We start from the raw sequence: 8,885 nt of genomic DNA, 5'->3' as shown, positions 1-8,885 counted from the left end.
TTTTTCCAGGTCCCTGTTGAACGGAGAATTGTTTTTCATCCTTTGACTTTCAGTCTATGAATTTCTGAGTTAAATGTGTTTCTTGTATGCAGCATGTTGTTGGATTTTTTTTTTTTAATGTATGTGGTACAGGGTCTCACTACCCAGCTCAGACCTGTAGTTGGTTTGTTTGTTTTGGTGGTACCAAGGCTCCAACTCAGGATCTTACTTTGCCAGGCAAGCACTTATTCCACTGAACTATCTTCCTGGCTCAGACTCATAGTGATCCTCCTGTTTTCAGCTTCCTCAATGCTGGGATTATAGATGTGCCCCACTATGCCTGGACTTGGTTGCTGGCTCAGCACACCCCAGGGGTGGTACTAGGGATCAAAGATTTTGTTTGTTTATTTCTTTTTTTTCCCCCTTTTTTTGGTGGAACATGGGATTGAACTCAGGCCCTTGAGCTTGCTAGGCAAATTCTTATTCTACTGAGCTATCTCCCCAGGCCAAAGATTTTGTTTCTTGGTCCACTCTGCCAGTCTGTTCCTTTTGATTGGCTAGGTGAGCCCATTAACATTGATAGTTATGGGAGCCAGGGAGATGGCTCAGTAGAATAAGTGCTTGCCTGGCAAGGGCCTGAGTTCAATCCCCGGTTCTGCCAAAAACAAACAAACAAAGGCATTGATGGTGATAATTGATGTGTACTGAATTATCCTTGTCATATTATTTTCCTGTTGTTGGCTCTCCCTTTCCTCCCTCTGTTTAATTGTTTCCTTGCCTTGTGGGTTTCTTCAGTTGGGGTTTATGGAGTTTTAACCCTTGTTATCTCTTTCTAGACTATCCTCCAGATCATTCTGAAGTGCTGGTTTGGTATTCAGGAACTATATGCCTAACTTACCTGTATGTCAAATTATTTTTCCCTGCTTGGGAAGTTTTCTGCCATGACTTCTGTAGACAGATTTCTTGTGACATTTGCACCATTTCCTACTTTTCATTGACTCCAATAAATTTTATGTTATTCTTCTTTCCATCATGGTCCCTTACTATTTTTTTAAAATTATTTATTTTTCTATCTATTTATTTGGTACAGGGTCTCACTATGCAGCTTGGACTCATAGTGATCCTCCTGTCTCAGCCTCCCCAGTACTGGGATTATAGGCGTGAGCCACCACACTCAGTTCTGGTGGCATTCCAGGGCCAGCACAGTGTGCCTGGAGTTCTGGGGCCAGCATGGCATGTGGTACTTAGGATTGGACCCCAGTCCTTGCAGTTGCCAGGCAGGTGCTTGGACTGCTGAGCTATCTCCCCAGCATGTCCCTTACTATTTTTAAGAAACTTTTTTTTAATGATCACTAACCCTAGGCCCATCTTCTGTATCTGATATTATTTTCTAACATTGGTTAATTCTTTTTTTTTAAAGTTTATTTATTTTATTTAGTGTGTGTGTGTGTGTGTGTGTGTGTGTGTGTGGCCAGCTCAGCCCACCTGGGGGCGGGGCTGGCTGGCATGTGGTGCTGAGGGATTGAACCGTGGTCCCTGTGCTAAGCTTGTTCTAAATAGGTGCTTTAGACCACTGAGCCATCTCACCAGCCCCAACACTGGCTAATTCTGCTGCACATACTTTCAATAGAATTTTATTTACTGGGTATCTGTTTTTAATGGGGTTTTTTTTTGCATTCCATTTCCCCCCAATGTTTGGCATTCATGGTTTCCATCATTTTCCTGAGCTCCTCTATTTTTTTTGCTGGCTCAGGTTGCCTTAAGGGCGGGCCTGGTAAGGCATGTGCAACTGAGGTTCAAACCGAGGTATCCTGCAACTGACTGCGTTTGCATGAGCAAGTGCTTAAACAACTGAACTAACCAGAAGGCCCCCCTGCATCTGCTCTAGAGTCACTGAGCATGTCTTTCATTGTGGTCATCATCACTGTAATTATCTGAGAAATTATTTTTTATTTATTTCTAGAGCCTCATTCAGGTGCTTTGTTGCTTCCCCTGTCACCACATCAGAGAGTCCAGATGGGTGAGTTTCAGGTTGTTGTTCCCCATTGTCCCCTGGGTTTGCCTGTGGTGAGCTGGAAGGCTGAGATTGCACCTTGTTCAAATGTCTTCTCATTTTCTTTCTTTCTTTCTTAGTTTAATTTCTCTGTTAGTGCTTGTAAACTGCCTGTGGCAGGTAGCTTTATTGCTAGTATTTAGAACCTTGGGAATCGACTGCTTCTCAGCGGTGTCTTCCAGGTGTAGCTGGCTTTTGAGTCTGTTGCAACTGCTGCCTCCTCAATTTATTGGGAATGAGAAGTTGCTGCCTACTTGGCCCAGCCCTTGGCTCATTGGCTCAAGCCCTTAGTATTTTTTATGACACTTAGGCAATCTCAGTCCTGATATACAAGAAGAACAATTTTTTTTTTTTTTTCAGAACCGGGGATTGAACTCAGGCCCTTGCGCTTACCAGGGAAGTGCTTATTCTACTGAGCCATCTCCCCAGCCCCAAGAAGAACAATTGATTAGAAAATTGTGTCACATTGGCTAAAGTGGTATAATCAGCACTAACTATAACATCAAATTCAGCCTAGAAAATGTCAAATTGAGGTAACTATTAATTTGCCACCTTTAACTATACAAAGTAGATTTCTGGTTATATAACAATATTTAAAATGAACCAGAAAGTTGTATGAGGTAAATAAGGCCTCAGTGTGGCAATTTCACCCTCAGAATAGAAAACTGACGAGGGATAAGGAGGAAAAATAGAAAAACAGAAGAGGAAGAAGAGATTTGAAGCAAGGCTGGAGGAAAAAGGAGGCTTACGCAAACTTTGGGAAACTGGTGCAGAAGTCAGCGAGGAAGAAGAGCAGGAATGGATAAAAAACAGTAACAGAACAACAACACAGAATCCTAGAAACTGTGTTCAGACTCATATAAAAACAAGAACAAACAAGGAAAAACAAAATCAAAGAAGGAAAGTGAGAAAAAAACAAGAAGAAAGAACGAAAAAGTTTAGTTTAATACATATCTCTGCTGTCCCTGGCAGCTAATGTGGGCAGGCTGAGTGCAGATCTGAGTTGGTTAACCCCAGCAAGCCAGCCGTAGTTGTGCCACAGGGCAATGTGGGTGATCCCAGGGAGCCTGCACCTTTACTTCCACTGCAGTTCAGGGCTTCTTGGCTGTGAGGCTGGAACCAGATTTGCTCAGCCTGCAGCGGTCTCCAGGTTCCCTGATCTTCTGCCAACTTGAACTCTGCTACCTGACCCTGTGACTAGATGGAGCTGGAAGTTGCTATGACTTCCAAGCCTGAAGTTGGTTCTTCTCCAAGACGGCCAAGTGCCCTCTCCTGGGGGACACCTGAACCTGAACAATCACCAGCTGCTGCAGTCCACTTGCCCCCTGCCCCATTCCACTGGTGCGTTTCTCTGTGGAGGCCCCTGGAGTTGGCAGTAGTCGCTGTGAGCCTGCAGGTTTGGGCCACCCCTCCCAGGCAACTCATTAGGGCCCAGGGAGAAAGCAGCACTTGCCACCCCCTTTTTCTTCATTGAAGTCTCTCTCTTTGTTCTCCCTGTGGGCTCACTTCAGAGCCTTCCTGGATCCTGGGTATCCACTTCCCTCCTTCTCTCTGTCATGTTGCTATATTCCATGTCTGGATTCCAAATCTTGGAGAGGCTCTTTTCTTCTGCTGACCACTCTGCTATCTTCCTAGAAGTCAACTCCCCTTTATTTATTTATTTATTTATTGAGACGGGGTCTTGCTATGTAATCAGACTGACTTGATCTCACTATGTAGCTCAGGCTGGCCTCAACCTTGTGGCAATCCACCTGCCTCCGCCTCCCAAGTGCTAGGATTATAGGCATGTGCCACCACACTAGCTTTTGTATTTTAAAAATCATGAACATTTTCAATATTGCTAGTTTCTAATTCACCATTTTCCATAGCCCTATAATTTTCCATTGAATCATACTACAAAAGTTTTGGTGATTTTTTTTGTGTGTGTGTGAGTTTAATCACGCATATCTATGTAACTTTCTTCTTTGGAATTATTTTCACAGAGTAAAATCCCCAAAAGGGAAACTACTAAGCTGATCAGCATAAATATTGTTTTTATTGTCCCATATTGCAAAATTTTAATAGTACTATTGTATTTTACCTTTTTTGAATCATGTGACAATATTGCCTAATCAAACACTTAAGAAAATCAGGAGGAGATCCTTGTTATAATGCAAAATTTTCTCCTGTTCTTGTCTTCTTGTCGCTCCATTTCCAATTCTCTCCCAACTCCCAAGAAACTCATGGCTTGGCTATCTTGCCTACACTGACGGTCACCAGTCACTGTTTGCAGTGCGTATTCCAATGTGTGTATCTGGCTATATGCCATCCCCTCCTGCTGCTCCACTACTGTTACACAAAGGGAGCACACTTGGCCCTGCTGCATGTGGCAACGAGTAGGTTACTGGAGAACTAGGAATCAGTAGGTAGGCCCCAGACACTGTTGTGGACAGCCTGCTCCTCTTGAGCAAGGCAGCTGTCATGGGAGGAGCCCAGTTCCGAGGTGGGCAAATTCTGAACATTCCTCTGCACCCTGGACGACAGACCGGGGTGCGGGGAGATGTTTCTGGTTAAGCATGGGTGCAACACCTGTGCTCCCCACCAGCTAGGAGATGCGTGATCGGACTGTGGGTTTTCCTGCTAGGCGTCTGTGCTGATCCAGTGTTTCTCTCCCTACCTTCAGCTCCATGCTGTTTAGACAGAGGAGTCTGATTTCATTACAGATGATTGGCTTGGGGGCTCCTTGCATCAGTGAGGTGTGAAATAGCCAGACTGAATAGCTCATTCCAGGAACAGAGGATTCTACATAAAGTCAACAACAAGGATGTGTATGATCAAGGGCTAAGAGCAGCAAAACTAGGCTTGGGCGATGGTGCAGGCTTCAGCAAGGGCAGGTACGCAGCATACGCTTCCTGTGGTGGTGCTGGCTACTCGAGACATGTCGAGGTGGCCCCAGATTGCACAGGCCTGGGACGGTGTCATCCAGAAGGCATACAGACAGGACTTACTGTGGCTTCATCACAAACCCCTGAGCCCCACACAGTCTCAGTGTGGCACTTGGCACTGCGTTTTTCCTCCCCCCACACTCCTACAGGGATTAAACGCAGGGGCTTCATACTGAGCTACGCCTCCAGCTCCTTTTTAATTTTTTTGAGACACAATCCCTTTGAATGGGCTGGAACTTGCAATCCTCCTGCCTCAGGCTCCCAAAGTGCAGGGGTTACATGTGTATCCACCAAGCCCAGTTTCAGGCTGGAGAGATAGTTCAGTAGAATAAGCACTTGCCTGGCAAGTTGCAAGATCCTGAGTTCAGTTCCCAGTACCACCAAAAAAAAAAAAAAAAAAAAAAAAAATCAACTCACCACCAAGGCCAGTTTCAATTGTTTTTCTTATTGAGTTTCCCTCAAGAAAGGCTGGGCCTTTTTTTGCAGGCAAATTGGGAAATGTTTTATTTATTTATTTTTGTGGTACCACGGATTGAACTCAGGACCTTGCACTTGCCAGGTAAGCATTTATTCAACTGAGTTATCTCCCTGGCGAAAATTGGGAAATGGCTGATAAGAACATTGGAAGTGAGCATCTCTCTCTCATCCATAGATGTGAAAACTCAGACCTAGAGAAGCTGTAGCACAGTACAGGAGTGGCAGTTGACCCAGCTGGACAGCTGCCGTCCTCTGGTCCCCTCTTACAGAGCAACTGAGGCCAAATGCCAAGGTGCAATCTCCTTGTGTATCAGTAATTCTCATCTTGCACATAGGTCAGCAGATATCTCAGCTTCTTTCCTTCTTTCTTTCTTTCTTTCTTTCTTTCTTTTTTTTTTTTGCCAGAACTGGGGATTGAACTCAGGCCCTTCCGCTTACCAGGGAAACACTTATTCTACTGAGTCATCTTCCCGACCCCTTAGTTTCTTTTTTAATGCTGAGACAACATACCTGGTACCCAAAGTTAAAGGACAGGTTTATTGTAGCTCAGTTTGTAGAGGTTTCAGTTCAATAGTCAGCTGGCTGCAAAGCAAGGTGATGTGGCATGGTGGGGCAGAAGCGGTCCATGGCAAGCAGAAGGCAGAAAGGTAGCAAAGCAGCAGCAATAGCAAGCAGCAGGGAGGTGGCAGCAGCCCTCTTTCTGTCACTCACTTTCTCTCCAGGCTACACACCCTTAGGGTGGGCAGCACAAACCCAAGGTGGGCCTTCCCATTATCCACATTCAGAACTAGCCAACCAATCAGTAGACTGACTCAGAAGTGACACCCCCTTGATCCAGCCACCTCTGAAAAGCTTTACCTACGTCTGCAGGAGGCTTGGGGAGACATCTAGATATAAGCCATACCGGCAGATAAGCCTCAGGTTTCATATACAGTGGGTTAGAATTATTCTACATTTGTATCCATTGAGTGGCTAAAATTTAGCTTTTTCTTGGCGTCAGTACTCAAACTCAACATTAGGTTTTTGGGCAGCAGGGCAGCAGAGAAGCAGAAATAGAAGGGGAGGAAGCCTTTATTAATTCTGAAGACAGGGAGAGGATGGAGGGCAGGGAGATGGGGAGATCCTATGACTGGAGACAGGGATGATGAGGCTATAGACTTTTGCTAGTAGGGGTGGAGTTTGAGGGGCAGGTTGAGGGACACACAAGGAACTGATTGGAAGTTCACTTTGTGTGTGTGTGTGTGTGTGTGTGTGTGTGTATTGAGGGGGAGAAAAAGGAAGTTGTATCCAGGGGTAGAGTGGGGAAGGAGGAAGTGGTCATTGGGAAGATAAACTGTTGTTCTGGGGATTCAGCCATGATGAATTACAGCCATGATAATTCAGCAGTTTGTACTCAGGCCAGAACCTATCACCCAGGGCCTTGCACTTCCCAGGCAAGCACTGTACCTCATTTCACTGGCTATATCCCCAGCCAAACAGCTAAAATTTAAAAGATTGAAAATACCAAAGCTATGGAACAATGAGAATTTTCAAACAGTGGAAACTAATAGAAATATTCCATAAAACTGCTTAGCACTATCTACTAAAGCTAAACACGCACCTACCCTACGGCCTGGCAGTTCGAGTTCTAATTATTTACCCCAGAGAATTAAGAGTATATGTCCACTAAAGACAGGCCTGCAAATGTTCATAGCAGCTTTCTTTCTTTCTTTCTTTATTTTTGAGACAGGGCCTCATGATATAGCTCAAACTATCCTTCAACTCATGGCAATCCTCCTGCCTCAGCCTTATCAGAGCTGGGATTACTAGTATGTACCACCACATTCAGCAGCTTCATTTCTAGTTAAAAACTGGAAATACCCACAAACGCCCATCAACAAAATGGTTAAATAATTTTGTGGTACAGTTGTACAATTAAGTGCGACACAGCACAAACAGATAGGAAAGACTGGACTACTGACAGCAACACAGATAAATCTCATACACATTATTTTGAATAAAAGCAGCCAGACAGAAAAGTGTGCATACTGTAAAAACTCATAAGCTGAATATTGAAGATTTACCCATTTAAGTTATATTTCAATTTTTTAAAAAGTGCCCTGTAATGTATCTGTACTTCGGAGTACAGATAGGGCAAGAAAGGTACTTTCATCATTTCAAATAACATCTTAGTTGCTAAAATTCAACGCTGACAAGATTACTGCTCTCCTAGTCTGGCATCTGGCAGATTGCATAGGCCTGCACCTGGCTTGCCTGCCAACAACTCCTCCACACTGACAAGCCGACCGGCCCAGCACATGTTTGCTGTTGGTAATCTCCACTTTAACAAACTTCTCTGGCTCCCCTGTGTCCCTGGCCAGAACAAACAAAGGCTTTCCCAATCCACTGCTTATCTAGCTCTCCTGATCCAGCGCAACCTCTCATCCCGTGCCCTTATTTCCTGGCTCCCATGATCCTCCACGTCTCTTCACCTTTGGACCCTGGTCTTGGTTGCTGTGCCCAACCTATGCCACTACTGCTGCTACCAATGCTCGGTTTCCCCTCCAGCCTTGAAGGGTTCATTCACTCCTCGGTACTGATCTGCTGTGTGCTTAGTACATCCACCATAATAGAACCTCTCTACCTGTATTTATTTAAAACACTTTTATTAGTAACATTACATCCTCTAAATATTATATGATTCACCCACTAAATGCTTCTTGGGAGTGGACATGATTTGCTTATTGCTATAGCGCTGTGCTCAGAAATAAATGGGACTTGAAAGACCCAAATTACATTTTTTTTTCGTCCTAGGGTTCTAGTTTTCACAGAAACGTTGCTTCTCATTAAATTCTTTATTGAGGAGGAATTTGAGGATGAAAGTGAATATAGACGGGACAGTAACTTGTACCTTTGGACTATCCAACAGAACGGCCTCTAGAAATAAAGCTATTTAACTATTATTACTTATTTTTGGTGGAACCGGGGATTGAACTCAGGCCCTTGAGCTTGCCAGGCAAGTGCTTATTCCACTGAGCCATTTCCCCGGCCCCACTTACTTATTTATTTTCTTTGGTGGTGCTGGGGATTGAACCAGCCTTGCACATGCTAGGTAACCTCTGTACCACTGAGCTATATCCCCAGCCCTGGCTATTTAGAAATTAAACATTCAGTTCTCTCTAATCATACACCAAGGGTTCAAAGGAGTCCCCTGAACCTGGGGTGGTGCCACACATCTGTAAATCCCTCTGGGAGGGATTATTCTGGAGGCTGAGGCAGGAGAGTAAATTTGAGCAGGGCATGGGCAGGTGTCCAGTGCTTGACTTGGAGGTCCAGGCTCACCTGAAGCATTCAGTAAAAGGCAAATTAATGAGAGATACAATGGGAAGGACCCGAGAACCAGTCCTACGCCGTCTTTCCATGCAGGCCAGGGCTCTGCGAAGGTTTTCACGCTGAGCTTCTTCTGAAAGGCC

The 8,885-nt window shown here is 44.7% G+C and overlaps 1 protein-coding gene across 2 annotated transcripts in view; it reads right to left on the bottom strand.

Moving 5' to 3' along the window:
* Dpp8 (dipeptidyl peptidase 8) overlaps nucleotides 1-8,885 on the bottom strand; it is a 106,319-nt gene that overhangs the window by 96,845 nt on the left and 589 nt on the right. The window lies entirely within an intron of this gene.

This window comes from Octodon degus, unplaced genomic scaffold (assembly GCF_000260255.1).
Source record: "Octodon degus isolate 3935 unplaced genomic scaffold, OctDeg1.0 scaffold00026, whole genome shotgun sequence".
NCBI classification, from domain to species: domain Eukaryota; kingdom Metazoa; phylum Chordata; class Mammalia; order Rodentia; family Octodontidae; genus Octodon; species Octodon degus.
This window is presented reverse-complemented; position numbering and strand designations above follow the sequence as displayed.